This window comes from Dendrobates tinctorius, unplaced genomic scaffold (assembly GCF_039654945.1).
Source record: "Dendrobates tinctorius isolate UK_male_01 unplaced genomic scaffold, ASM3965494v1 ptg000026l, whole genome shotgun sequence".
NCBI lineage: Eukaryota > Metazoa > Chordata > Amphibia > Anura > Dendrobatidae > Dendrobates > Dendrobates tinctorius.
Genome location: NW_027361694.1, coordinates 15,139,145 through 15,161,843, shown reverse-complemented (window position 1 = coordinate 15,161,843; position 22,699 = coordinate 15,139,145). Strand labels below are relative to the sequence as shown.

Here is a 22,699-nt window from a genome sequence, read left to right as displayed (position 1 = left end):
GCCAACTTGATCCGATCTACATGCATCGGCTCTGGCGCCGGACTGGAGGACGACCCAAGAGGACGTGGACTGGATGGCCTGTGGAGAGAAGAAGAAGGTCTAAGCGGTCTCCTCTCCCTAGTGGCCTCGCGGGTGCGTTCCTGGAACCGGAGGTCAATCTGTGTGGCCAAAGAAATGAGATCCTCCAAGGTAGCAGGGGTATCTCACCCCGCCAGTTCGTCCTTAATTTTGCCCGAGAGACCAGGCCAGAAGGCCCCAACCAAAGCCTCATTATTCCACCCCAACTCAGAGGCCAAGGTGCAGAACCGGATGGCGTATTGTCCGACCGTGAGAGAACCCTGAGTGAGGCAGAAAAGGGGACTCAGTTGTGGAAGCCAACCAGCCGGGCTCATCAAAAACTTTGCGAAAAGTGTCCGTGAAGGTCTGGACACTAGAGACTATGGGATCGTCCCGCTCCCACAGGGGATTCACCCAGGAGAGGGCCTCTCCCTCCAAATGGGACACTATGAAGGCTACTTTAGCCCTGTCAGTGGGATACTGCTGAGGTAGGAGTTCAAATTGCAACCTGCACTGATTCAAAAAATCACTCCACAACTTTGGGTCGCCGCCATACCGCGGCGGTTTTCCAAGCCTAGGGGACGGGGCAGGTACAGGATCTGAGCTGCGAGACGGATCTCGTGCGGCTGCTGACTGGAGGGAGAGCAGCCGATCGTCGACCGAAGCCATATAGGAAAGAATATGGGCCTGGGTATCTCGTTGTTGACCCAACTACTGCTGAAGACTGGCCAATTGGGAGGCGTTGCTGGGATCTGCGGCCTGCAAGGCCGAGAGGCGGGAGTCCATAGTCTTCATAAAAGACATTATACGTGTTTGGTTCTCCCGTAGGAACACTAGCTCTTTTTGGGCGGCGGCCCCGGCAGGGTCTATGGCCTGACTATTCTGTTACGCTTCTGGAGACGGGAGCAAGAGTCGACCCACTTGACCATTACGTCGAACCCTCCCCGAGCGAGCGCACCAGGTGGACCGACCCCTATACAGGAACCGTTTGGGAGCAGGCTCAAGGAGTTCAAATGTCACGGCAGCCAGGACCAGGGGTCGGCTCCAGAGGATAAGTAGCAGAGGAGCGGTGGAGAACCCAGAGAGAGATCCGGGGTAACCAGGGTCCAGGGAATGGAGAGAGTGTTGCTGGTGGGCGAAGGAGGACAGCAGGAACCAGGCGGAAGCAGGGGTACATGGAACTGCAAGAAAGGAAGACACACAGAAGGGTTAGCAGGGAAACAGGCGAGGGAGACACGGGAGCCGGGAGAGCGAGATGGAGCGAGGGACTAGCAGCAGCGAGCAGGGCCTTGACACAGCGAGAGGAACTCGATAGGCGCCTCCCCTAAGGGAGGGCGGCCTGAAATACCTGATGGTAGACCCTGATTGGCCAGGTGGGGGGTCCGGGTCAGGTCAGGCTGGCAGGCCTCCATACTGCAGGGACGCGCGGTCTGGTGCCCTGGCGCGTGCGCAGAGGCACAGTGCGCGCGGCCGAGGGTAGAGGAGGAGCGCGCCGGGAGGTTGCCCGTCGGAAAGGAGGAAGACCGGAGGCGCGCGCTGGAGCCGAGAGGCAGGAGGAACCCAGGCTGGAAGCAGAAGCGGCGGCGGGGCCAGCGGTGAGTACGGAGGCGGCAGGGGCAGCGGGACCAGTCGCGGCGGTGCTGACAGTGTGCTTTCTTTTCCAGGAAGTTCTCTGCTGCTGAAATAAATTATGATGTAGGCAGTAGAGAGCTTCTTGCAGTCAAGTTGGTGTTTGAGGAGTGGAGGCACTTTTTGGAGGGGGCCAGTCACCCGGTTACTGTGATCACCGATCACAAAAATTTGTCATACATTGAGTCTGCTAAAAGACTAACGCCCAGACAGGCCCGTTGGTCGCTTTTTTTTCTCATTTCCAGTTTACTATTACATTCCGTCCAGGGTCAAAGAATGTCAAGGCTGACGCCTTATCTCGCAGTTTTCATCCTGTGTCTGCCCCTGAGCCACCGTCCTCCATTCTGCACCCTGGGGTGGTGTTAGCAGGCATCTCGTCTGAATTGGAATGGGAAATTGAGGGGGCCCAGTCGCTGGCTCCTGCGGCCAAGCCAGGGGGCAAGTTGTTTGTCCCTGAGCAACTTCGCCTTAAACTCTTGCAAGAGTTCCATGAATCCAAGCTGTGTGCTCACCCTGGTATATCAGCCACGCGACTGGCGGTGGCTAGGATCTTCTGTTGGCCTACCCTTGGTTCTCATATAAAGAAATTCATTTCTGGTTGTGGGGTCTGCGCTCGTTCTAAAAGCTCTCTTAGCCGGCCGGCGGGGGAGCTGATGCCCTTGGCAGTTCCCGAAAGACCATGGACCCACCTGTCCATGGATTTTATTACCAATCTTCCCTCTTTCAGGGGTAATACGGTGGTATGGGTAGTGGTGGACAGATTTTCAAAGCAGGCTCATTTTGTACCCTTGTCAGCATTACCTTCTGCTGGGACCTTATCCAGGTTGTTTGTGCAGCATGTGATCCGCTTGCATGGGGTACCCCTGAATGTGGTGTCTGATCGTGGTGTGCAGTTTGTGGCTAAGTTTTGGCGTGCTTTCTGCAAAAATGTAGGGATATCTCTGTCCTTTTGATCTTCATACCATCCCGAGAGTAGTGGTCAGACGGAACGCACTAATCAGTCTCTGGAACAGATCCTCAGATGTCTGACTTCTGCTAGACAGAATGACTGGTGTGATATACTGCCGTTGGCTGAATTTGCCTTCAATAGTCGGGTGAGTCAATCCACTGGTATGTCCCCTTTCTTGATCAACTATGGGTTCAGTCCTCATTTGGTGAGTTTTCTCGTCTAGATTCGGGGTGTCCCGGGGCTGAGGACTCTGTTCAGCGGTTAAAAGATACATGGGCAGAAGTTCAGCGGCATATATCTAGGTCTCAAGGCAGGTATAAGTTTTTCGCGGACAGGAAAGAAACACCTGGTCCCATGTTTCAGGTTGGAGAGAAAGTTTGGCTCTCCACGCGAAACATTAAGTTAAAGATTCCGTCAGCCAAGATGGGCCCCAAATTCATTGGCCCGTACAAGATTGTGAAAATAATCAACCCAGTGGCGTACAGGCTGTGCCTTCCACCCTCTTTCAAGATCCCTAACGTCTTCCATAGATCTCTACTGAAACCTTTTGAAGCAGTCCGGGGAGAATCCGAGTCCGCTGCTCCTCCGGTTTCGGTTGAGGGACATGTGGAATATGAGATTGGTCACATCATAGATTCCAGGTTGGAACGGCGGTCAATACAGTACCTAGTTCATTGGAAGGGGTATGGGCCGGAGGACAGGTCCTGGGTGCCGGCCAGGTTGATGCATGCGGATCGCCTGGTTTGGGCTTTCCATGCTAGGTACCCGGGCAAGCCTGGGGGTCCAGAGGCCCCCCATTGAGGGGGGGGGTACTGTCATGATACCCGTGCTGGTGGACCTGCACTCTTAATGTTTTGATCTCAGTGCAGACTCTTACCTGCACACCTGGGACTTATTATGATGGCCTCTCTTTGGTTCTGGGAAAGCTTCTTATAGCCTTAGGAAGGTCCCATCCCCATCAGTTATACTTTCGCCCTTGGCATAGCGTGGTGACCCCTGAGTGTGTTTGTGCTGTGTTCTGGTTGCTTGATACTCTGTGTACAACTTGGTCTGTTCTCTGGATATTGCTTGTTGGATTCTGCTTGGTACCTTCTACTGTATGTCTGTTTGGTTTTGACCCCTGCTTGGCCCCGACTATCCGTTCTGTCTCATCCCTGGTACTTTACGGCTATCTCTGTATATGACCTCCGTTTTGCCTGACTCTGAGTATTTCTGTTTAGTGTCCTGCTATCTCTGGAAGCAGGACGCTAAGCCCCGCCCCTTGCAGTCACATGACCGTAGGTCCTTCACTGCTTGCTAAACTTCAGCGTCCCCAGGTCCTGTTTGTACTTTCCGGCTGTACCTGACCCCGGGCCCCCCTACAGTGCGGGTGAGTCCCTGCTCATCGGAGGCTGCACGCCGGCGATGACAGGACCCTGACAGATAGAAACTGTTTTCTTTTTTATAGGTGCACAAATTCCCTCTTTGTAACTATAACATAGGTTGAAAAAAACAGATCCATCAATTTCAACCTTTCTCCACCAATTTCCCTGTCTGAAATCAAGTAAAAGTTTATTATTGTCTTTTTGAGCTGTTTTTTACCTTTTTTTTCTTAGATGTTACCAGTATTTTGCTTCTTGAGATGATGCTCTGAATTTTATTTATGAAGATGTCTTTTGATTGTAGACTTTGGCATTGATAAGTTCACAGTCTTGCCAGCTTTCTTGACTTGCTGAAAGAAGTGAACTCATTTAAATAAACCCAATCACCAAAATGAATTTGGTGGTTTGACCTAATGGGTGCAGAGGCAGTTACCTCTATCGCTTTTCCTTCAAAAAAGTTGATCCTGATAAAAGTCAAACAGTGTTATGTGCTACTCCAGAGAATGAACGTGATTTAGTAAGGCACTGCTTCTAGATGTAGTTCTAATGCTTCCTTAATTAGAAGAAAAAAAATGTAGGAAGTGGTTTTCACAGCTGAAGGATTGAATTATTTCTTGGTACCAGTGCATAGTCACCATAGTCTGTGGTTGTCTCCTTTGCAGTATGTTCATAAAAAGGGTGTGAATTTACCATTGTCTGTTCTCATACCATGGCTGTTTTTAGTTTTTGAAATATATATTAATGGCATGCTGATTTCTGACAGCATTATAATTACTAATGCCCAGAATTAAAATAAAAATATGACTTGTTTTCAGCTTTTTTAACCTCTGGTTTGTTTAAAGGCAACTTTTGCAATTTACCTCAAATTAAAAATTCTCTGTTCTCATTGTGGGAGTTTTTATTATTTAGATCATTGCTTTGGTTACTGGCCACAGCTACCACCGCTGCAGCCTATTAGTAGTGATTGGTCTGTTGGGTATGGAGCGCAGCACTTGCAAGCTGTTTGCTTTAGGGCTTTTAAGAACTGCCCTGGATTTGGTCCGCATCAGTGACTGTGCACTTCCCCGATGCTCAGAGGCTAAGCTGCCACTGGTTGCAGCATCAGAGAGTGCACAGTACAGGCCAGTGGTGCTATCATGCCTCTGTTCTGAACTGTCAGTCATGAGGAGTGCATCACATCGACAAGTGAGGCGCAAGGAGACTGAGAAGTAGTGTGCTTCTGATGGAGAACACGGGCAACCCTTTCAAAAGTTATGTACCATGTTTATCAGTTAGGTAAGGAAAAAAAGGTGGCGCGTAAGCAAAATAGAGGATTGTCATCAGAAAGAAGTAAAACCTAGCTTTTATTTAGCTTGTTAAAATAAAAAAAACTCCATTTCAAAGAGCAACCGTGCAAGTCAATGAAAATGACAAGACCTATGCATTTTGACGTTAATCTTATTCATGGCCTCTGGACCCCCCCTCTCACTAATCCCAAATAGGGCACTGTAGAACCCCATCTGGATAGTGGACTTTCAGCACGCCTCTGCTCCATTCATTTTCTATTGAAAGAGCACTATATTTGTTTCTCCCTGGATGTCCCATAGTGTATGAGTGGATCAGTGGTGTGCATGCTTGACCTCTATTCACACAGGACTCTGCAACGCTGGTTCTTGGAATCAGTGGTGGTCCCTATGAGCAATAAATTATCCTGTGAACAGGGATAGCCTATAAACTTGGTTTAAATCCTTTACCGAGGCGTTGTTGCATAATATACGTTGCCTTACCCTTCTGTGTCCCAACAACTGCAGTAAGTAAGCCTTAGGGGTACTTCACACTAAGCAAGATCGCTAACAAGATCGCTGATGCGTCACCGATTTGTGACGCATCATCGATCTCGCCAGCGATCTCGCTATGTGTGGCACGCATCAGCGACCGCCCCCCCGCCGGGTATCGCTGATCGTGCTGGAATGTCTTGGGCCACTTTTTGATCGTTGGTCTCCCGCTGGCCAGCACGCATCGCTGCATGTGACAGCGGGAGACCAACGATCAGCGAGCTTCCAGAGCTGTAAGCAGATGCTGGGAGCTTGTATCCAAGGTAAATAGCGGGTAACTAAGCACGCGCGTCCCTTAGTTACCCGCTGTGTACCCTGGATACTAAAATGCTCGCGCTGGGAGCTGGTATCCAAGGTAAACAGCGGGTAACTAAGCGCCGAGCACGTTTAGTTACCTGCTGTTTACCTTGGATACCAGATCTCAGCGCGAGCACGCTGGTATCCAAGGTAAACAGCGGGTAACTTAGCGACGAGCGCGCTTAGTTACCCGTTATTTACCCTGGATACCAGCATCTTCGCTGGTCCTGATCGCTGGTGAGTCTGCCTGTTTGAGAGCTCACTAGCAATCATGTAGCGACGCACCAGCAATCCTGACCAGGTCGTATCGTTGTCGGGATCGCTGTTGCGTCGTTTAGTGTAACTGGACCCTTAGTCTTTTTAATCGTGGCTACAATGACTCCTAGTCAAAGTATTTTTTTACTCAGTCAGGTGACTGTTGTAATGTAAATTAAGAAGTCCTGTTGAGGGCATCTGTGTGTAGGCCAGCCTTATTTCAGTTGTTTATTATTTGTGGGGAATATAATACGTCATTTTTTTTCTTACTTTCTTTGAACAGTTTTACTTTATTGTGCATCTGTGTATGTTCTTCATTTCTGAATTTGAATCTTGCCCTGGACCATTTCCCTTTTACCAATAACATTATCAGACCAGTAAAGTTGTTATTGAGAGTAGCCTGTCTACATTGTATTTTGAAATCATTCAGTTATACAGTTGAAATTAGAAGGTTACATACACTATATAAAAAGACACATATGCATGTTTTTCTCAATATCTGACATGAAATCAGATTAAACCTTTCCCGTTTTAGGTCATTTAGGATTACCATAATTATTAATATTTGCCAAATGCCAGAATAGTGAGAGAGAATGTTTTAAGGCATTGTTATTTCTTACTGCAAAGTCAAAAGTTTACATACACTAAGATTACTATTCCTAGTTTAAACAATTCTGGACTGCCCATATGATGATGTCATGTGTTTGGAAGCTTCTGATTTTTTAGCAACATCTGAGTTAATTAGAGACACACCTGTGGATGTATTTTAGTTGAAACACGCTGCATATTTGTGTAGCATCATGGGAAAGTCTAAAGAAATCAGCCAAGAAATCTGGAAGAGAATTGTGGACGTGCACAGGTCTGTCTCCTCCTTGGGTACAATTTCAAGATACCTGAAGGCGCCTTGTTCATCTGTATAAACAATTAACAGTGAAATGAGTACTGTATCAACATGGACTGAAAGGCCACTCTGCCAAGAAGAAGCCATTACTCCAAAAAGAAACATAAAAAATCCAGATTAATGTTTGCAAATGCACACAGGAACAAAGACTTTAACCCCTTAACCCCCAAGGGTGGTTTGCACGTTCATGACCGGGCCAATTTTTACAATTCTGACCACTGTCCCTTTATGAGGTAATAACTCTGAAACGCTTCCATGGATCCCACTGATTCTGACATTGTTTTCTCGTGACATATTGTATTTAATGTTAGTGGTAACATTTCATTCAAATAACTTGCGTTTATTTGTGAAAAAAACGGAAATTTGGCGAAAATTTTGAAAATTTCGCAATTTTCCAACTTTGAATTTTTATGCCCTTAAATCACAGAGATATGGCACACAAAAAACTTAAATAAAAACCAAATATATACCCATCTCACTTGTTTATTTTCACCAGGTAAACCAATAGAGCAGCACAAAATTTAGAAAAAAACATTTCTGGCATTCAAAAACAAAAGAAAAAATATCAGTGACCAATATAGCCACCTTTCTTTACGATGACACTCAAAAGCCTTCCATCCATAGATTCTGTCAGTTGCTTGATCTGTTTACGAACAACATTGCGTGTAGCAGCCACCACAGCCTCCCAGACACTGTTCCAAGAGGTGTACTGTTTTCCCTCCCTGTAGATCTCACATTGAGGGACCACAGGTTCTCTATGGGGTTCAGATTAGGTGAACAAGGGGGCCATGTCATTATTTTTCTTCTTTTAGACCTTTACTGGCCAGCCACGCTGTGGAGTATTTGGATGCATGTGATGGAACATTGTCCTGCTTGAAAATCATGTTTTTCTTGAACAATACCGACTTCTTCCTGTACCATTGCTTGAAGAAGGTGTCTTCCAGAAACTGCCAGTAGGTATGGGAGTTGAGCTTCACTCCATCCTCAACCCGAAAAGGTCCCACAAGTTCATCTTTGATGATACCAGCCCATACCAGTACCCCACCTCCACCTTTCTGGCGCCTGAGTCGGAGTGGAGCTCTCTGCCCTTTACTGATCCAGCCTCGGGCCTATCCATCTGGCCCATCAAGAGTCACTCTCATTTCATCAGTCCATAAAACCTTAGAAAAATCAGTCAAATTATTTCTTGGCCAGTCTTGACGTTTTATCTTATGTTTCTTGTTGAAAGGTGGCCGTTTTTCAGCCTTCCTTACCTTGGCCATGTCCCTGAGTATGGCACGTCTTGAGCTTTTTGATACTCCAGTAACATTGCAGCTCTGAAATATGGCAAAACTGGTGGCAAATGGCATCTTGGCAGCTTCACGCTTGATTTTCCTCAATTCATGGGCAGTTATTTTGTGCCTTTTTTTATCAACACGATTCTTGCGACCCTGTTGGATATTTGCCATGAAACGCTTTATTGTTCGGTGATCACGCTTCAAAAGTTTGGCAATTTCAAGACTGCTTCATCCCTCTGCAAGACATTCACAAGTTTTGACTTTTCAGAGTCCGTCAAATCTCTCTTCGCACCCATTTTGCCAAAGGAAAGGAAGTTGCCTAATAATTAAGCACACCTTATATAGAGTGTAGATGTCATTAGACTACACCCCTCCTCATTACAGAGATGCAAATCACCTGATTTACATAATTGGCAGTTGGCTTTCAAGCCTATACAGCTTGGAGTAGGACAACATGTATAAAAAGGATGATGTGATCAAAATACTCAGTTGCCTAATAATTCTGCACCCAGTGTACAGAACACATTACCCCTCATGCCTTATATAATAAAAATAATCAAATTACACATAACCCTAAAGAAATTGCGGACGTTTTTCATGACTATTTCTCACAATTTTACTCGCTCCCTTCTACTTTCCCATCTAACCCACTAACCAGAAGTAATCTTTTTGGTTCTTTCTTGAACTCTTGTCAATTACCTTCTCGTTCCTCAAAAGCAATAGCATCATTAAATGACATAATTACTGAAGAGGAAATTAAGGATGGAATCTATAACCTTCCAAATGGGAAGACCCCGGGATCTCATGGTTGATGAACTTCTCCCTATATTCATTCCCCTTTTCAATTTTTTTCTAAAGGGAGCCCCGATCCTTGACTCCATGCTACACTCCTTTATAACATTGATTCCCAAACAAGGATAGACTAGACTGTAAGAACTATAGGCCGATTGCCCTTCTCAATTCAAATGTTGAGATATCCACAAAAATGTTAGCAATGAGTCTGAATCAGTGATTGCCTTATATGATCCACAAAGATCAAGTGGGTTTTGTCCCTTTTAGACAAGGTGGTGACAACACCAGGAGGGCAGTTGATCTTATAAAAATCATTAAAAAATCTCGGGAACCTACTCTTCTCCTGAGTTTAGACACTGAGAAGGCGTTTGATCGCCTCAGGTTGGCCTTTTATGCTTAAGGCCCTTGGAGCATATGGCATAGAAGGTCCTTTTTTAAAAGCTGTTGTAGCTGTTGTTCATTCCCTCAGCTACGATATATCTTCCTCATGGCTTCTCTAAACCAATTAAGGTCAAAAATGGCACCAGACAGCCTGCTTTCCCCTCTCTTTTTCATCCTTTGCTTTGAGCCTTTGGCTGCTGCCATTAGAGCATCACCAGACATTAAAAGAGTCCAGTTTAAACGCTAAGAATTTAAATTATCCGTTTTTGCTGATATTATCCTCCTAACACAAGTCCTCATACATTGCTCCCCACAGTCCATTCATTGCTTTTAATATTTGGACAATCAGGGTATAAAACAAATACAGGTAAAACTGAAGCCCTTCCACTTAACATAAATGACTCCCATTTAGATCACCTCCAGAGAAACGTTATATACCACTGACGCACTACCTCTCTCAAATACCTAGGAATTAATCTCACAACCTCGTATTCCACTTTCTACGAAAACAATTTCCCTCCATTATATACAGAAATGTGATGCTTAGTGAAAAAAATGGAAATCACTTCCTCTCTCACTATTTGGACGCATTTCAGCAATAAAAATGACTATCCTCCCAAAAAATGGTATATCTTTTTGAGACTTTACCCATATCGGTCCTACTCAGATATTTACGTGCTTTTAAAGACGTCACTTTAAATTTCATATGGGCAGGAAGACGTCGTAGAATTCCTAAGTCGGTAGTTTTGGCTGATAAAAGATGGGAGGTCTAGCAGCACCTAACTTTGTTCATTATTATTGGGCATCGCACCTCCGCATGATCCCAAAGTGGTCTTCTAAACCTGCCTACACGAAATGGATGGAGATTGAAAAGTTATGGTTAGCCCCAGATCACCCTTATTCCCTGATCTGGAATGTCAAGAGAACTATTGGATTCAATGATGCATACTAGATGGAGGGTCTGCTCTAAAAAATTCAATCTGACATCAACGAATTTTGCCCTTATTTCCTTCCTTTTCCATCTGAATTTCCCTGAAAGTTTAACCCACTCATTTACAGAAGTTTGGACGCAATCTGGCTTGCTTAACTTCTCTGACATAGTTAGCTATAAAACGCAAATTCTACATTCCTATGACGAGCTGAAAACAAAATTCTCCCTCCATTAGGCACTTTGCCTCATCGTTATGCCATGGTGCACAGACCTCCATTCCTACCTCCTTCTAGAGACTGTGCAAGAATAGTTCAACAACACGAAATGGAGGACCTTTTATGATTTATTTATATTTTGTCTTTACATAAAAATCACTGATGAGACACTGACCAAGCACTGATGAAAATCGGATTTAAAACACTCATGACACTCTGATTTTTCACGTATACAAAAAAAAAAGGTATGACGCCTGAATAAAGACTTGTGTGTAGTTTGTACTGACCTCTTTATAAATGGTTCACTATTTTCCTGTGGGTGAAATAATCAGTTCATCATTAAAGGGAACCTGTCACCAGTTTTTGAGCCCCTGAACAGATGGCACCACCTTTAACTGCTCATGTGCTGCATCCCACAAACTTGCCTATCAGTTTCCAACTTCCCCCTGTATATCCCAAAAAATACTATTTTGGGGGTATACCAACCGACACCACCAGAGCTACAGTCACAAGATGACCGAGCGGGACTGGGGTACCAAGGGCCCACCAGTAACTTGGACTTTGGGGGGCCCACCTTTCACCTGCATACAAATATTACACTACCCTCAATCACAAATTTACCTATATCTCTATAGAATAATAATCTGACTAGTTTGGTTAATGATGAGATGCTGCTTTTTTCTGTACAGATTGAATCATGTGAATTATGGCAAGTGCTGCCCATGCAGGGGGGTTTGGGGCCCAGATCTGCACAGGGGCCCACCGGGCAATTTCCCTGTTCCCCGCTAGTCCAGTCCGAGCCTGAGCAGCACCATAAACAGTAGAAGATATCCACCAGTGAGTGTTTTATTATTCATATGGAACTTACATTACTGATACTTAGGGGATGCTTCCATTTGTGTCGTCACCACACTTAGTTCAGTGCATGTGAATGTGGTTTTAGAATGTTCCATTCACATGTTTGAAGAAAAATTCCCCATAGAATGACTGGGCCAAGAATTTTACAATCCACCATTCAACTTCAAGAGAGCAGATCCTCAGTACTGAGTGTTAATAGAGCAGAGACTGCATCCCCTGTCTTCCATGACAATCTTCTTGTTGATTGCAAGGTGGCTGCAGTATATGCCATATACCACTGAGGCTAGTGTTTGGCTGCAGGGGTATACAGGATGTTAGAAAAAATTGGGAGTCTGGCTCAACAGGACTGGATTTTTCTTTTCTTTTTTCAAAAGAAAATATAGTGCGTACAAAAGAAAATGTTCATGGTCGACAGACCCAGTCGACGCGTTTCGACTGCACTAAGCAGTCTTCCTCACGAGTCATGACTGTATACAGGATGTCATCCGCAGAGACAGGTATACAGAAGACTGAGGGGTAGATTGCACATGTGGTGCTAGAACGGTGTGATTCTGAATTAAAAAATGCATCAAACAGGGTTTTCAGTGTTTCTTTTTTTTACAATAAAACTAACTTTATTAAACATGTATTGTGGGCAAAACGTACATGTAATCCACACCCAAAAATGCTAGGGTCAATAGGTTAGTTTACATCTTTTAGTTTTTTTTTGTTTTATCACCGTTCTCAGTGGCGTTTTTATTTCCTGCTCAGCATGCACCCATATAAGTCTATGTGTGCTTGTGAAACATCGCACTGCACTCAGATATCACCTGAGTGCAGTGCGATTTCTCTGTCTCCTGCACAGCTAAAGGATGGGAGACAGAGCACTGACACTCTGCTCTCGCTCACAGCAGAGCAGGTGCCGAGTGTTATTGGCAAATCGCACCGGATATGATACACTAATGGGACCCTAGCTTAACTGTCATTTTTTTTTTTTTTTGGGGGGGGGGATCAATAGTACGAGTGAAGACGAGAAACTTTGTAATATATATTATCAGAGAAATCTCCTTTATCCTGGATTGATCATTCACCGTCAGTTCATGGGTACAATCTTTCTTGAGTGAATACAGACCTTCACCTTACCAAGGTGGGAGACGACAGATGACCATCAGTGTGATCAGTGAATACTTTTGAGAAGCTTTACTTCATAAATGTGAATTCCAGCGCAAATTGTATAAAAATGTGCATGACATGTAGCAACTTTATATGCTACTATGAAGGGTTCCTAGCACAAGCACCCGAAAATGGCTTTTTTTTTTGAAGACTTATTTGTAAAGCACATGATCAGACACACCTCTTCGCTGTGATGAAAGTTCGTAAAGTTACGGTATGTGTGACTGTTCTTTATGCAGCTGCAGAAACCAATGTGTCGTGTTCAATATGAAACCTTGTAGTTACCGACCTGTATTTTTGGCCTCAATGTACTCTACACAGTAGATCTTTATTATTAGGGCTCATTCAGACTGCCGTTTTTTGCTTGCGAGTGCTGTCTGTGTTTTTCATGGCTCGCATTCTTACCTATAATAATATATGGGGTTGTTCCCATGTACGTGATGTTTTGCAGATTGAAGGACATGTTTGAAATCGATCCGAATGACAGATCAAAATTGACAATGCAAGTCGGTGTCAGTGAAAAAATCTGACATCACTTTGATGCCGTCCAAGTGCAGCCTGATTTTCTCAGACTGCTATATAGAAGGTGGAGAAACCATTTTTTTTCCTCACTTACAACAAAAACTGATGAAACTGACCAAAATCACTGAGGAAGCTTGGTCAGTTTTTCTTGTGTTTGAAAAAAGCTGAAATATGAATGATCCCTTATTTTGAATGTGTGAATTACTTATGTTATTCCCTCTCTATAGATCCCATGTTGAGTTAACATTACATTTAATGTGTTGGTCCTATCATTGCAAAATTATCAACTATCCACAAAAAAGGTGATAACTTATCGATCGGAGGGGGTCTGATCACAAGAAATGCCCTGACTGAACATAGCAGTGTCTATGGGACTGCAGAAATACAGTAGATGAGGGCTGTATTTGTCAATCTCCGACCATCCCATAGACAATGAATGAACGTCCTCAATCAAAACCTGTGTAAATTTGTCAAGGAGGTCAAGCAAAAACCAAAAAACAAGCAGAACCGAACATAAAAATCTTTGATTCCTGGCAGTCTTTGTTCTTGTGTAAACAGGAATGGGCTTTTGTAGGAACAGTTGTCAGTCCACATACACTCTGCACATTGCTGCACTGTGATTGCATATGTCAACCCATCACAAATTACCTGTATCATCAATCATGGCTCATACAGGTGATTCATCAACATGTATAAGGGTATGTTCCCATGGTCAGTAAACGCTGCGGGTTGCACGCTCCGTTCCTCCGCAACGTCAAACCCGCAGCAGCCAGATGTTGCAGCATAGTGGATGGGATTTCATGGAAAGACGCACCGCATGTCCATCGGGTGAGCGGCGGAGATCAGTGCATGCATAATGTGCATGGGCTTTCTTGAAATCCCATCCACTATACTGTAACAGCTGGATGCTGCAGGTTGGACATTGCGGATGTGCGCAGCGTCCAACCCGCAGTGTTTACTGACCGTGTGAACATTCCCCAATATATCTGCAAACAGGAAATCACTTTTTTTTCACTTCCCAGAAGCCAACTTTCAGTTAGCTTTATTTGAAGTGACAAAAAAAGTATGCAATGAAAAAACGCATCAAAAACGCATCAAAAACGCAGGTGACCTTCCAGTGACCTCAGAAGCAGATTTGGTGCAGATTTCACCATGCGTCAAATCCTGAGCAAATCCTGAACCACTACTGACCGTGTGCACATACCCTAAAAGGACACTATGCAAACAGAATTAGGCCTGTTTCACACTTCAGTTTTCTGACGTCAGACAAAATCCGTCTTCTTGACAGAACGACGGATCCGTCAAAAATAGTGAAATACGGATGCAAAGGATCAGTTTTTTCGACGGATCCATCTAGCGGATCCTCCAAATAAACGGATCCGTTTAATCAGTCTCATGCGGTTTTTGCATCCGTTTCGTCCATTTGTTCGACGGATCCGTCGAAGCTGGAGAGAGAGAGAGAATTTTTGGTGCCAGAAAAGCTTTTGGTGTTAAATTAAAGTAAGAGGAATGATTCCGGGCATGTTCTTTTGCAAAAAATGGAATCAGACGACGGATCCGTTTTTTGACGGACAGCGACGGATCCATCGCCCATAGGCGTGCATTCTAGCAGACGACGGATCTGTCGCTGTCCACCTTTTCGACGGTGACAAGAAAGTTCCTATGGACGTTTTTCCCGGCTGACAAACACTGATTTTCCAATGGATCCGTCGCATGACGGAGGAAACGGAAGGCCATCCGTCGTAATACGTCGCTAATACAAGTCTATGGGGAAAAGACGGATCCGCCAGGCAAATCCGTCAGATCCGTTTTTTTCTGCTAACAACGGATTTTGACTGACGCCAGAAAACTGAAGTGTGAGACAGGCCTAAACTCTATAGTCTGACAAATGTTTCAGCTACAGTACTAAACGAGTGAGGATCACACACCATTAAATTCACTCTTTGGTGTTTATTAGTAACCAACTAATGAGAAAAGCAACTTTGCAGATTTCCATTAACTGTTCTGATTGCATGTTATCTAAATTGCTTGGTATTTTACTCAGGTTTTATACATTCATGTCTAATAAAACATATAGGTCCACTTCACATTTTGCAGTACCTGACACTATTTTTTATAATCCCACTTAAAACAAAAACTAGATTTTTCCCCATAATCCCTTCAGCAGTAATTGACATGTAAAAAGACCTCACTATTGCGCTCCAGTTTCGCCCTGTAATACTCAATCCATAGTTTCTCTGCTAATGTAAGGCTGTGTTCACATGCAGCATTTTTGCTTTTTTTTTTTGCTCTCTTTTGGCAGTAAAACGCTGCATTCAAACTTAGGTTTTGTGGCATGGTTTTTGTGTATTCCCCATTATGAAGGTTTAGTCAGTATTGGCTTAGTTATTGGATGAATACCCGAGTCAGTGCCGGTGGTGGCAGGTCCCAGCTGCACATGTGGGCTACCTTTCAGTGAAATGAAGACATTGACTGCTCTCAACATTGCCTCCAAGACATTGTGGTCTCTGAGTCTTCTTGCATTCGGTGGTACTTACTGTTGATGTTTAGGGGTTGAATAGTAATTTGATTAGTCTTTCTCCGAAGTCTTATCATTTAACGCTTCTTGTGAACTCATATCAGTCCTTAAACCCACACATCTTTTTTGTTTTTCTTATACTCCTCCATGATCTCATCTTTAAGATTTTACTCGTGTTAAAGAAGCGATCCTTTCTAATGATGTCATAATCTCTAAAAATTTCTTTTCATATGTTTTGCAGTTGAACTCAAGTTAACCCCTTAGTGATGGAGCTAATTTTGACCTTAATAACCAGGCCATATTTTTTAAATCTGACCAGTGTCACTTTATGTATTAATACACACGTGGTCAAAATTGTTGGTACCCCTCGTTTAATGACAGAATAACCCACAATGGTGACAGAAATAACTTGAATCTGGCAAAAGTAATAGTAAATCAAAAATCTATAAAAATGAACAAATGAAAGACAGACATTGCGTTTCAACCATGCTTCCACAGAATTTAAAAATAAAACTCATGAAATAGGCCTGGACAGAAATGATGGTACCCTTAACTTAATATTTTGTGTCACAACCATTTGAGGCAATCACTGCAATCAGACTGTCAATGAGACTTCTGCACCTCTCAACAGGTATTTTGGCCCACTCCTCAAGAGCAAACTGCTCCAGTTGTCTCAAGTTTGAAGGTTGCCTTTTCCAGATGGCATGTTTCAGTTCTTTCCAAAGATGCTCAATAGGTCAGGGTTCATAGAAGGCCACTTCAGAATAGTCCTATGTTTTCCTCTTAGCCATTCTTGGGAGTTTTTAAGCTGTGTGTTTTGGGTCATTATCCTTTAGCAAGACCCATGAGCTGCGACTGAGACCAAGCTTTCTGACACTGGGCAGCACATTTCTCTCTAGAATCCCATGATAATCTTGAGACTTCATTGTACCCTGCACAGATTCTAGACACCCTGTGCCATATGCAGCAAAGCAACCCCAGAACATAATAGAGCCTCCTCCATGTTTCACACAGACAGTGTTCTTTTCTTGATATGCTTCATTTGTCAATCTGTGAACATAAAGCTGATGTGCCTTTCCAAAAAGTTCCATTTTTGTCTCATCTGTCCATAGGACATTCTCCTAGAAGCATTGTGGCTTGTCAACATGTAGTTTGACAAATTCCAGTCTGGCTTTTTTATGATTATTTTCCATCAAAGGTCGTCCTCCTTTGTTGTCTCCAATGAAGTCCACTTTGGCTCATACAACGACGGATGGAGCGATCTGACATCGACGTTCCTTCAGCTTTAATCTGTTTAGGTTTTTCTGGGCTCTTTTATTACCATTCGTATTATCCGTCTCTTTGATTTGTCATCAATTTTCCTCCTGTGGCCATGTCCAGGGAGGTTGGCTACAGTCCCATGGAGCTTAAATTTCTGATTAATATGTGCAACTGTAGTCACAGGAACATCAAGCTGCTAGGAGATGGTCTTATAACTTTTACTTTTAACATGTTTGTCTATCATTTTCTTCCTAATCTCCTGAGACAACTCTTTCCTTCACTTCCTCTGGTCTATGTTGAGTGTGATTACACACCATGTCACCAAACAGCACAGTGAGTATCTGTAGCCCTCTATACAGGCCCACTCACTGATTCCAAGATTGTAGACGCCTGTGATGCTGATTAGTGGACACACCTTGATTTAACAAGTAGCTTTTGTCACATTGTTTTCAGGGGCACCATCATTTCTGTCCAGGCCTATTTCATGAGTTTTATTTTTTTTTTAAATTCTGTGGAAGCATGGTTGAAAAGCAATGTCTGACTTTCATCTGTTCATTTTCATAGATTTTTGATTTATTATTACTTTTGTCAGATTCAGTTATTTCTGTCACCATTGTGGGTTTTTCTGTCATTAAACGAGGGGTACCAACAATTTTGACCACATGGGTATTAATGCGCCAAGATATACCCCAGTATATTATTTATTTTACTTTTCAGTAAAGTGATGTGGAATTTATGGCGCTAATTAATTATTACTGTCCCCATTGGGGCTTACAGACTAAATTCCCTATCAGTTTGTCATTGGAGTGGGGAGAGGGGCTGGAGCCACCAGAAAAAACCAGGGCATCCCCGGGGACCCCAGCACTGCAAGGCTACAGTTCTAACCTCTGAGCCATGCCCAATATATTAGGCTGTGTGCACACGCTGCGGAATCCGCTGCGTTTCCGCAGTGTTTTTGGCCGCTGCGGACACGCAGCAGTTTTAGCTGCGGTGTACAGTACCATTCATTTGAATGGTAAAAAAAAAACGCTGTGCCGACGCTGCGGAAAAAAACGCGCGGATTTGCTGCGGTTTTGAATCCGCAGAAAGAATTGCATGTCAATTCTTTCTGCGGAAACCGCTGCGGGTTCCTATCTCCACCATTGTGGAGATAGTGAATCCGCAGGACCAAACCGCAGGCAAAACCGCAGATAATCCGCAGGTCTTTGGACCTGCGGATTATCTGCGGTTTTTGCAAAATCCGTGCGGATTAATCCGCAGCGGATTCCGCAGCGTGTGCACGCAGCCTTAGTGTCACAATTTACACCACTTTTCCGCATTAGATTACTATTAATTTATTGATGCATTTGACCATCCCAGCTTCACATTAAGCTTAATTCACTTTCCGAAAAGTTGGCAGTTCTGGCATAAAGACACCAAAAGGGGCAAAATGTGTGAGTTTTGCAAAAATTTAGCAACATTTTTTAACAGTTTCACAACAGATTTCTGGCACAAGCTGTGTGATAAATTAGCTTCTTTATATACATCTTAGCTGTGTGATAAATTAGCCTCTTTATATACTGTATCTTTTTTTTTTTTTACCTTAAAGCACATTTTTTAACATATCCTATTTCTTGAAGGTTTAAGTGGTTAATTGGGGAAATACACTGAAAACCATCGACACCCAGTGCTGAGACAGAGGTTTCTACAACATCTTGGTAAAGGAAGAAGAAACATCATGTATTGAACAGACCATGTCTCGTTTGTCAGTGTAAATCTATTCTGGGCGGCATAAAGCTTTCCAAAGGTTTTCAAATTTTTTTTTTCTTCAAGAATTCATTATTCTGCAAAGATGAGTTTTAGGAATACAAACTTGTAGCTCAGGGAATTGCTCATATGACGATTCATTTAGAATTACTTATCAGAATCACACTAGAAGAAAAAGTCTCAGTCATAAAGCTACAGGACTGCTGGTGATTACTGTCCACCAGTGTAAATAGTGTGGACCTACACCATCAAGTCAAATACTAATGTTTTCTAACCCGAGAAATTAATTTCCCCTTACATTTAGAATAGATTATACAGCACGTAGTAAGAGCCGAGCCGTCGTGTGATCTAAATAATGATTTCCTCCCAGTCTATAATGAGATACTTACAGAACTGATGCTTCTCTCCGTCTGCTTTCTTCTACGTGGTGGTGTGAAATGTTCCCTCCCTTTGATTTCAAGACAAGTTTCCCTGAGTCTTCGGCAGTGTCATAATCAGCATTTTTCTGCTTGTGGTTAGAACTCACTAGCCTGTCTACAACTTGATTGTGGGAAGTGAAAGCTGAAAAGTTTTTTTTTTTTTTTTAAATAAAGGCTATAATAAAATTGTCAGAACATAATAAATAATAGATTAGAGCAGAGGGCATGGTCAGAGAGGTTTAAAGCTGTAATTGGAAAGTCTGCTATTCTGCTGGCATCACGTCAGGTTTTTGGGGATTTTTTTTTGATGCATGAAAAGTAATCTTTTTTTCAGTTTGGATCCATAGTGTTGGTTTTTACAATCCTCGTTGACTCCTTTTTTTCTGGTATGAAAAAAAAATTCTTGTTGGAGTTGTCCTTTACTCGTGCAACCCCTTCTCCCTTGTAGATTAATAGCAGCACCATTAAAGCAACGTCCATGATAAACTTTACCCAACCTCTGCAGCCAATCAGCTTCTACTTCCAGCTCCCTTCGTTTGGACGTTACTGACATCCAGAGGAAGTCAGAGAGCAGCAGCTCGCTTTCATTACTTCCAAATGTCAATTTTGAGTAATGAACAACCCAGGAGCGGACACTGACAGCTTGGGGCCCCTGTGCAAGAAATGTATCTGGGGCCCCCCTCCTTTTATGGTGACACACACATGCATGTATATATTTTACATAGTATCCTTAATTATGAATATTGCCGTCCCTTATTACACAATGCCCTCTCTCTTGTTATGTACCGCACCGTCCCTTACATATCGGATTATATAGAGCCCTGTTCTTTATTATATACCATCCTGTCTTGTTAGATGTATAATGCAATGATGGCTGATGGAGCATGGGAAAGCTTCTTTTCTAATGGAGGAGCTGATGGACTGGTCGTCTGGTCACCGGCTGCTCCATCAGCAGTCATTTTATATCTAACAAGAGAGGGGACTATGCAATAAAAGTGGGCGCTGTGAAGAACAAAAACAACAAGAGTAAACTATGTAAGAGACAGCACTGTACATAACAGCAGAGGAAGCTATATAATAAGGGACGGCACCATGTATAACTAAAGATGATGTTACGCAATAAGGGATGATGTTATACATAATAAAAGAATAAACTATGTAACTAAGGATGGTGTTATACATTATAAGTGAGTACACTATATACTAAGGGACTGTGCTATACATAAGTGAGTAAACTATATACTAAAGGACTGTGCAATACACAATAAGTGAGTACACTATCTACTAAGGGACTTTGCTATACATAATAAGTGAGTACATAATATACTAAGGGACTGTGTTATACATAATAAAGCTACATCCCTGTATCCGTGTGCTGCCCGCCTTTACATACGCATTGAGCATGTCTTATTCTGATCCTCAAAATTGGATCAGAACAGAACATTCTCTGACCCTCTCAGATCTCATTCTCAAATCCGTGATTTTCATGTATGTGTGAATGGACCTATAAAACTCTGAGTCCGTGTGCGATCCGATAAAAAAAAAACCTGGAAGCACACGAACATTTCACACAAATGTGAGAATGTAGAATAAAGGATTTTACAAAAAAAAAATGATCACTCCTCGTCAATACAGTTTAGGTATAGAATAATATCTACATCCACTTACCGCTGACGTCTCATCTGATTAGAGCTGCTTTCTTCTGTTTCTTCTCCATCTGGTCAGACCTTCATGTCGACATCTCCCAGCCATGACTCGTCTTGTCACGATGATCATCGCGGCCCTGAAAAATAACAAGGTCACATACATTGTATCATACATGTGTCTCTCCCCCTGAATACAGATATGTACCCCACCATTATTATACTATTAGCCACGCACCATTAAAAATATAAAGTGATAAGCAGCACTGTGTCCCCCATTAAGTATAATCTCTGCCACCCCATAATATAAATTATTCAGTTTGTGACTCTCCCCAATTACCTGTAAGGCTATGTGCACACGGAATATATGCAAGCTTTTATAGTACAGGAAAAGTGAATGCGATCCCTGAAGTCTCATGCACACGCTGCTTATTTTTTCCTTGCAGATTTGCAGCAGAGTAATATCTGCATAATGTAAATTATTGCAGCATATTTCACCCGTGCGTAACAAAGGCATGGCAAAAATGTGAAAAAAATAAATGTATTTTACGCAACTTTCTTCCTGACAACACATTAGGATATGCATCAGAATTTTCTTCTGCAAATCCTAAACGTGTTCACATAGCCTTAATCCCTGTCCTGTGTCCCCATCATTCATTTTAAGTCTTTGATAGCATCATAATGAATTTGGAAGTGGGAGAAGGCGCTATCAGGTACTGAGTATCCTCCGCCACCTCCCAATTCATTACAAGTCCCCAACAGAGTCTTTTCCCACCTTTCAGTTCATTATAAAGGGTCCTATGCAACTTACCCCCTCCTCTCCCACGCCCCAATAAATTTTAAATCCCTGATAGCATCACAATAAATTGTGATATGGGGGAGGACACTATCGGGCTTAGCACCCTTCTACACCACCCAATTCATTTTACATCCATATCTAACATCTTCCTCCACCCCACCCCCCTGTTCATAAGTCCATTAGAAGTCCACCTTCCTCTCATCCCAATCCCCCACATCCCTCATTGTCCCATTCCCTGCCCTGGGTGGATTCATAAGTCTGAAGTCACACAGATTGACTGCAGACTTATCGGTTTTGACTGTGCAACCCCTTTAATGGATCAAATGTGATCCTGACATGCACAGCCAGGGTAAAAGACATACAGACATGTGCAATCGCGGGCTGGAATATCTCATACGTGCCAGCATGGAACACACAGTGGCGCCAATTAATGCCACTTCCGGACATGTGCACAGGAGGTGTAGTATCCTATGTGAAAAAATTGCACACATTGAGCTGGAGTTTGAGTTAGTATACATGCAACATGTAAACGCATATTCACATTAGCCTTTAAACAAAACCTACAAGAAGCAAAATAATCATAAATCCTGCTGTAACTAAATATGTAAAAATCAAATGTGCATTTCCACACTGAAACACTGTTTTTTATTTAAAAAAAAATGCATAAAAACCATTTCACCAGCAGAATTGACACATGGTAAGGTTGAATAACCTGTGTGAATAAGGGCAGACAAAGGACTGGGTCCTAAACTCTGGACACCTCAGCCTTGGGACTCTTTTTAAATGTAATGTCCTGCTCAAGTAGGCTGAGCAATGCCCTCACTTGCACAGAATGCAAAAATCCAAGACTATAGATGAAGTGGGATATTTAAATATGGGCATCTGGAGTACGGGCTCACTAATTCTGAATATCATGAGTTGGC

The 22,699-nt window shown here is 43.2% G+C and overlaps 2 protein-coding genes across 5 annotated transcripts in view; one reads left to right on the top strand and one right to left on the bottom strand.

Moving 5' to 3' along the window:
- Positions 1-19,383, bottom strand: part of LOC141084683 (G-protein coupled receptor 183-like) — a 41,079-nt gene extending 21,696 nt beyond the window's left edge. Inside the window, exon 1 of one of the 2 annotated variants that reach the window (XM_073569524.1) lies at positions 19,305-19,383. The gene's annotated coding sequence lies outside the window, so the exon portion shown is untranslated. The remainder of the gene's footprint in view (positions 1-19,304) is intronic. The other variant, XM_073569523.1, reaches the window with a different exon arrangement.
- Positions 1-22,699, top strand: part of UBAC2 (UBA domain containing 2) — a 273,789-nt gene that overhangs the window by 110,189 nt on the left and 140,901 nt on the right. The gene's annotated exons all lie outside the window — the stretch shown is intronic.